The sequence below is a fragment of the Elephantulus edwardii genome, unplaced genomic scaffold (genome assembly GCF_000299155.1).
Source record: "Elephantulus edwardii isolate Elephantulus edwardi_28Jun2011 unplaced genomic scaffold, EleEdw1.0 scaffold00056, whole genome shotgun sequence".
Taxonomy (NCBI): domain Eukaryota; kingdom Metazoa; phylum Chordata; class Mammalia; order Macroscelidea; family Macroscelididae; genus Elephantulus; species Elephantulus edwardii.
Genome location: NW_006399806.1, coordinates 17347451 through 17356403, shown reverse-complemented (window position 1 = coordinate 17356403; position 8953 = coordinate 17347451).

Below are 8953 nucleotides of genomic sequence, written 5' to 3'. Positions count from 1 at the left end.
GTGGTTGGGGGGGAGAAGAAGAACGAACTAGGGAGGAGGGTAGAGAAAACAGTGCAACAATGAATGAATGAGAACCCAAAATCTCTGTAAATGTTCAGTAAAACGAATCAAATTTAATAATAATTTAAAAAAAAGAATTGCTTTTGCAAATGAACAGACATAAGTAACAAGCTTTATTACAAAGAATATTAGATTGCTTGCTTTTATTACAGTGACCCCTATGGCTGCTCTGGAAATGAAAATATTGGATAGTATTATCAATACTACATAATTGGACAGCAGGTAGAGAGATGTGCTGCCAACCCATAGGCATGGGGTTGGACTCTATTAGCTGCTCTGCAAGAGAAAGATGTGAAATCTCCTCCCAAGAGACTTACAGCCTCTGAAAAGCTGCTGGAGGGTTAGCTATGAGTCAGTTCCAACTTGGTATCAGTGAAGGAATTTTATTTTCAAAGGAGCCCTGTTGATGCAGTGAAGAATCTGCATGTGAATAAAAGTCAGCAGTTGGCTTCAGTACACCTAACAGTCTAGGAAATTCAATGTGGTAGCTGTGCTGTACTCTATAAGGTAGAAACGGATTCCTTGGCAGCGGTTTTGGTTTGGGTTTATTATTTAGCAGTGAAGTGCTCCCCCTCGTGGAAAAAGGCAAGAATTTTTAAAGTGTGAAATCCCCTACATTACTTAACATTTAAATCACAAATTTAAAGAAAAGAAAAAAGAGGCAGGCAATAGCTGCTTTACTGATATGACTTTATAAGCTATGTTGCTGTTGTTAGTTGTCAAAGTAACGACTCCAACTCATACAGATAACAGAATGAAACCCTGTCTGAACAGATAAATCTTCCAATCTCTGGTTATCCTTCTAATTTTCCAAGCATGCAGGTCTTTCCTCCCAGGACTGGCCCCTCCTGACAACGTGTCCAAAGAATGTGAAATAAACTCTCTCTTTTCTTGTTTCTAAGGGGCATTCTGGCTGAACTTCTCCTTCTTCTTGTTGTTGTTATTAGGTGCCGTCGAGTTGTAGACAACTCAAAGCGACCCTATGAACGAAAGGCCTAGTTTCCGGAGGCAAGCCATTTCGGAATTGGATGCCGCTCCTGCTTCCAGGCTTGTTTTAGTTGGGAAGCTCCAGCAAACACTGTCCACCATGGGCAACCATTACCATGTTTGGCACATCAGTGTCACACTGTTCAGCATCACAGCAACCACGAGTTACCTTGTACAGCAATGCACAGATCAGCGCTATACCACCTAGAACAATTTCAACCCGGCCTGAGGGCTGCAGATTAAAATCACCTTCGGCTTGGTAGCATAACTCTCTGTCCACTAGGCCAACGTAGCTCTCTGTCGCCGCTGTTACTGTTGTTGGGTGTCAACGAGTCGTAGATGACTCATAGCGACCCTAAGAACGAAAGGCCTGAGCACTGTTCATTCATACATAGAGTTTCCAGAGGCAAGCCCTTTCGGAAGCAGATACCACTCCTACTTCCAGGCTTGTTTTAGTTGGGAAGCAGGCTTGGCCTAGGGTTTAAGGCAGAAGGGGGCTTTAAGCCCCAAATGGAGAGGGGAGAGAAGGCAGCCATGTTCTTCCTGGTTGGCTCCTTCCAGGGTTTCTGTGCTTTCTTGTTGCCAGGGAGAGCATGGTGAACTTCTCTTTACAGATATTTTTCTTTTGGTGGTCCACAGCATATTCGATATCCTTTGCCAATACCACAATTCAAAGGCACCAATTCTTCCTGTTATTATTGTTGCCTGCAATTCATAGTGACCCTATGTATAGTAGCTCTAAACCTAACCCTTTTCTGAGCCAACTTCACTGTTTTCGACACACATACTGCCACTACCCCACTTACTGACTCAATCCGTCTCACCCAGGGTCTTCCTCCCTTATATTGCACCCTCCATGATGTCCTTCTCTAAAGACTGGTCTCTCCTGGCAGTATGCCCAAAGTATGTCGGACAGAGGCTCAAAATCCTTGCCTCCAAGGAGCAGCTCAGTTTCACTCTTTCTAGGACATAGCTTTTTGTTCTCTTAGCACCATGGTATGTTCAATACTCTTCTCCAGTACCACAACATACAGGATATCAGTTCTTTTATCATCTCTAGTCATTGTCCATCTCTCTGATGCATAGCAAGTAATTGCCAAGATCATGGTTTGGATCTGGCACACCTTGGTCTCTAGACTGATATCATTGCTCTTCAGTACTCTGGGAGAGGTCCCCAGCAGTAATTTTTCTACTGCCAATTCACTTTTTGATCTCCTGACTGCTGAGGCCAAGAGTGTTGACTGTGGAGCCAAGAAAGCTGTAATTTTTTAACAATCTCTATAATGATGCTGCCAATTAGCCCAATGGTGTGAATCTTTTGTTTTCTTGATGATAAGGTTCAATCCTTATTGAAAACTACAGTCCTTGACCTTCTGCAGAAAATACCTCTAGTCCTCATAAGTTTCGGTAAGTAAGGTTGTGACAAATGCATAGTAGAAGTTGTTGATGAGTCTTCTTCCAATCCTGATGTCACATTGCTCCCCAACGAGTCCAGCCTCCCAGATGATCTCTTTTGCATATAGATTGAAAAGGTATATATATAGACCGTATCCCTGACACATATTTCCTGATTTTGAACCATGCAGTGTGATTTCTTGCTCTGTTCTGAGGATTAGCTCCTCGTCCAAATACAGGTTTTGCATGAGCACATTTAAGTGTTCTGGGATTTCCATTCAAGATTAGCCACTATTTGTTGTGACTGATCCACACAGTCAATGAAACGCTGATTGACATTTCTCTGGTACTCTGTTTTCAGCTAAGATCCACCTAACATTGGCTATGTCCCTAGAACCATATCCTCTTCTAAACCCAGCTTGTACATCTAGTAGTAGTTCTCTGCTGATATACCGTTATCAGTCATTTTTGGATAATCTTCAGCAGGATCTGGCTTGCATGTTATATTAATGATATTTCTCCAAAATTTCCACTGTTGGATCACCTTTTTATGGAATGGGAATAAATAAGGATCTCTTCCAGTCAGTTGGTAAGACAGTTGTCCTCCAGATTTCTTGGCCTGCTGAGCACATCCAGGGCTCCATTTGTCAAAATATATCAATTAGTATGCCATCAATTCCTGGGGCCTTTTTTTTTTTTGGCCAATTCCTTCAGAACAGCCTGAACTTCCTCCTTTATTACCATTGGCTCTTGATCAGACGTTGTTTCATTAAATTCTTCTGTCAGCCAATAATATCTGGTATAGTGACTCTGTGTACTCCTTCCATCTTTTTATAAGCTTCCTGGGTCATTCAATGTTCTTCTGCCCACAGCATCCTCAAGTATTGCAACTTGAGGACTGACCTCAAGAAACGCCGAGCGAGTTTGTCGTTTTTTATTTTCCAACTCCAGCTCTTCACACCTTGTAACATTTTGCTTTGTTTTCCTGACTTGCCCTTTGAAATCTTCTGTTAAGCTCTGTAACTTCTTGGTTTCTTCCCTTTGCTTAACCATCTTGGTCTTTCTCCTCCATCTTTGTAATGACCTTTTACATCCTTCACGGATGATATTCTTGATATCCTCCCACAGCTCATCTGGTTTTCGCTACGTGTTAAAGGCCTCTAACCTATTCCTACGATGGTTTTTAAATTCAGGTGAGATAGACTCAAGGTCAAACTTTAGTTCTTGTGCTTTTGGTTTCTTTAGCTTCAGTTTGATACACAGTTTGCATATGAGTAGCTGATGGTACCTAGCCTCAATTTCAGAGCTGGTACTGCACTTTTCCAATGATTTTTCTCACAGATGTAATGAATGTGATTTTTGTGTGGACTGTCAGGTGAGGTCCATGTGTCTAGTTATCATTTGTGTTTCTTACAAAAGGTATTTGCGATTAATAAATCGATTGTACAGCATTCTACCGTTGTCTCCAGCTTCATTTGTCACCACATTCACGTTTCCCAACTACCTCGCTGTTCCCAGCTTTTGCATTCCAGTCACCTATTATTATTAATGTATCTTGTTTGCACATTTAATCAATTTCCGACTGCAAAAGTTGCTGGAAATCATCTACTTCCTCCTCTTTGGTTCTGGTTGTTGGTAAATAAATTTTGATAATATTAACAGGTCTTCCTGGTATGCATATGGATATTATCCTGTCACTCACACTGTATTTCAAGATGAATCTAGAAACGATCTTTTTAACTATGAAACAACCCCATTTTCCTCACCTTCTCCTTTCCCATGTAGATCATGAGTGTCTGATTCAAAATGGTTTGTCTATCCATTTTATTTCAGCTATGTCTAGTATGTCAATATTTATGTGTTCCATTTCTTCCTTAACAATCTCCAAGTTTCCTACATTCATAATTCTCACATTCCAATCACTAGGGTCTATTTGCAACTTTTCCTCCTTCTTTGTGATTCCCAGTATGAAGGCTCAGCCTCTGGTGCCATATCTGCTAGTCTAAAGTAAGCATGTTCTATTGTACACAGGGTTTTGCATGCAGATTAAACATTTGAAAACAGCATGACTTGTCAGGCACATTTTTGCCTATATAGTGATGACTTTGTTCTTTAGCACTTTAAAGAGGTCCTAGCCAGCAGACATGCTCAAGTTCATCCATCATATGGTTAATTCACTGCTGCTTTCAAGGGCACTGACTGTGGATCCAAGTAAAATGAAATCCTTGACAATTTCAATCTTTTCTTCATGATTATTTTTATTGGTCCCACTGTGAAAAATCATTGTTTCATGTTGAGGTATAATCCAAACTAATGGCTTAAATCTTTGAGATACAAGCTGTAATGCAAAAGAATGATCTTCCTTAAAGTCAGGCCCTTCAGGGCACTGTAGACCTGGACTGTAAAGCCCCTACAGGGTTTTGGGTAGATCAGTTTCTCACACTTGACACTATTGACATCCGTGGTTGGACTCTGTTGTTACTGTGACTTTACAGTCTTTCTCGAAAAGCTCAAATTCACAGTCATTAAAGTGGTTCAAAGACTTTTAAAACATAATAGAAATATATTGGCCATCTTTCTTCCTAGGAGCCACTGGTGGATTCAAACTAACACTGGCAGAGAGAAGTCATCTTTAAGTTCGCAGCACAATTCAAAAGGGACTCCACCACCACAGCTCCCTGCAGGGCTCTTACCAACCTGGTGCCAGTATCATCTATATCTAATTGTGACTAAACATTTTCCCACATGCTGCCCAATGTTCCCAGGAGGGTCCCCTGAGGAGGACTACTAGAAAAGACACTGACATGGTTTAGTCTCTGCTCTCCTTTTAAAACTACAGGAAACAGAGGTATAATCCAGAAGTGGATCTGGTGGGAAGTGGTCAAATCCTAAATGCATTCTAGGGGTAAAGGTGAAAGAAATTCTGAGAGGACAAAACAAAGAACAGAAACAACCCAAGGACTGAGCAAGAACTTCAATCATTCAATTTAAGAAATTCTTTAGAAAAGAAATGCAGAGACAGAAAAGCAGAACAGGCAGGTATAATATTCTGGAAGCTGTCAGTCTTTGCAGTTTTCTCTTTGCACACAACAGACTAATTTTAGTAATACTCCAGGGAGAACTGGAGGCCAAATCTGCAGGGAGTTGTCTCACTAAGCCAAAGGCTACACCTTTCTAGCGGTTTGAATCCACCTGAGAAAGACAGGTAACCTCCTCCAGTGTAGTGGGCAGCCTTGGAAACCCAGTGGTCAGCCACAAGTCAGTTCCGACTAGAAGGGAAGAAGGAAAATTTCTTTTTTATCATTTGTATATGTAATACTTTGAACAGTAATTTGCTGTCTCTTCTAGATGCTAAGTTTATGAAAATGAGTATTTATATCTTTGTAGCATCTAGCTCAGTAAAGTTAATGCCCTAATATTAATACAAGTTCAATGGATACTAAAATTTTACAGAAAATGTTAAATGAAACAAAAATGTTATTCAGTAAGGTGACATTTATCCAAATAATCAATTGATTTAACATTATTAGTAACTCAGAGACAATTTAAATAATTATGATGTTAAAACTATGTGGCATTTCAAGAACTCTCAGATCGTCACCACTGGGTAAACTGGCAGCACCATCATAGATGGAGAAGAGAATGAGGTTGTTAATTACAGCTTGCTTGGTTCCACAATCAACACTCTCAGTACCAGCAGTCAAGAAATCAAAAGACAAACTGCATTGAGAACGTCAGTTGTCAGGGACCTCTCCAGAGTACTGAAAAGCAACGATGTCAGTCTAGAGACCAAGAAGTGCCTAATCCAGACCATGGTCTATGCAATTACTTTTTATGCATCAGAGAGCTGAACAATGACTAAGGATGGTAGAAGAAGAATCGATCCCTTCGAATTGTACTGGAGAAGAGTATTGAACATACCATGGTCCACCAAGAAAATAAATAGGTCTGTCTTAGAGAAGGTGAAACCAAGTTTTTCCGTGGAGGCTAGGATTTTGAAGCTCCGTCTCACATATTTTGGGCATGTGGCCAGGAGAGACCAGTTCTTGGAGAAGGACCAGGAGAGACCAGTCCTTGGAGAAGGACATCATGCTTGGATGGGTGGAGGGATTGTGCAGGAGAGGAAGACCCCAGATGAGATGGATTGATACAGTAACTGGAGCAATGGGGGTTGATGTGCTGGAATTAGTGAGATTGGCTCAGGACACGGAAGGGCTCAGAGCTGCTGTACATAAGGTCACTATGGGTCTCAGGCAACTCAACAGCACATAACAACAACAATAATATATAACTACATTTAAACCTCCTTAAAACTTCTATGTGACAAACTAATCAGATGCAAGTCACTTAAACAATCTCAAACTCTTTTTAGAAAATGAAAGGATGTAAAAGTTAGTACTTCCCAACTGTTTGGGTTTTTTTTTAACTACAAAAGAAAGGATTCTTACCATCTACTTAACATGTAAAACTAGTTGGTCTAAATTTCCTTTTTAAAAAGGTGTGCCAGCTCCATTGTCTTTTACATAGGATCCCAAATAGCTCTTCCAGGCTCACTTCCCAATTCTTCTCAAAATGCCTTTCATCATTAACCCTTTATACCAATTAATAAAAACTGAAATTTCTTCTCCTGAAAAATCTATTTCATGAAATCAGTCTGAATGAACAGATAGAAAAGTAAAATTTCTGGAGTCTGGCTTGGGTTAGCTTACGGTATCATACTGTGAAAGGGGGTGAGAGGAATGAAGTTAAGGTAATGGCACCCAAGATGTTCACAGACTTATCTTCAGAACCTGTGAATATATTGTCTTATATAGCAAAAGAAAATATGCAAGTGTGATTAAGTTATGAATATAGCAAGGTGGTCCAATAATATGTCCTTATAAAGAGATGCCACAAAAAATTCAAACTCATTGCTGTAGAGTCAGAACTTATCTGACCCTCCCTCCAATGTGTGATGGTGAGACTACAAACAGAGAAGATAAGGACAAAAAAAGCTGAAAAAACTGAGACACTAATTTCTGGCTTTGAAGATAGAGAAAAGAGCCATGAGCCAATGAATATAAGGAATGCAGTTCTAGAAGGTAGAAATGGACTTCTTCCCCAAGCCTCCAGAAGGAACCAGTCCTACCAACACACTGATTTTAGAAATGGATTTTGCTCTTGGCCTCCAGAACGACAAATAATCCTTGTTGTTTTAAGTCATTAGTTTTGTCCAGTAACTTGTTACAATAGCAGTACAAAACTAATACAAAACTTTTTGACAAGTTTTTATTGTGAAATATTAATTTAGAAAAAAGGTACAAAAATGTCAATAGTCATTGTGTACAAGTACAGTATTTCAATAGTCTGTACATGTGAACAGTTTAACAGGTTCACTGCAGGATGCATTTATAGACCAATACAATCTAAAAAGGACTGCAATATTCACAGGCTATGAATTCATAAATAACTTGAGTCAAAATGGCCCTCACTGGGAAATGTTAATTAACAGTGGAAAATAGGCTAAAACGCACAATACAGCACACCATAGTATCTCTTTACATATCCACATTTAAAAATTATCACCTCATCATGTCAATACACTACAGATCCAGGACTGGTTTTCAATTACTATTTTATACAATTTCAATACTTAAAGTTGTAAAAGAAGGTCATAGAATAAAGAGGGTATTTAATTAGGACTAAATATGGTGAAGCCCCTAAAAGTTTTAGCCTTGCAATTTACAAAACTTAATTAATTACTTAGATGCATTTTTAATTTGTTACCTAAATAAAAGGGTGTGGGAACAGACTTTTGTGCAAGTCCTGTAAGGTTGAAAAACGTCACAATTTATTTGAAAGCCATAGTGACCGTTGTGGATTGACAAATGGCATGTAATCCGAATATAAAACATTATAAATTGTAAAGAAAGGTAATGACTTTCTTAGAAATTTAGTAAGTCCTGCAAACATTAAAATCCATATTAAGAAAGCATTATTGATCATGGTTGAGAAAAATTTAGGAAGATTATAAAAACCACATAAAAATAAACTGGGGTGTATTTTTTAAGTTTGACTAAGTCAATCTTTTGCTATCACCTGAAAATTACTCTAGCTTATATATTTCCCAACTGGACAAAGAATCATGTATTACTTTACAGTGAGTGACTCATATTAGTGGAGACTTACATGTTGATATAATGCGGATTAAGTTTACTGGAGCTTCTAGACTAAGAACGTACTTCCAAAAATAACAGTAAATGAAAACACTGTGGATCACACTGTCTGATCCCACTGTATATGGGGTCAGCATGAGTCAGAGCCCAAATCAATGGCAGCTAACAAAAAAACAGGCGTGGGCCACTAAAGTGTAAGCCATGTTATAAAGAATTGTTACAAACTGAAATTATGATCTTAGCAAAGATGATCTTTGATATGACAATAATAATTGGTTCTTAGTTATAATTAAATCTTCAAAATGAACAAATTTAATAATACTGTTCATAATAAGTTGCTGGAGAAAAATTATCTC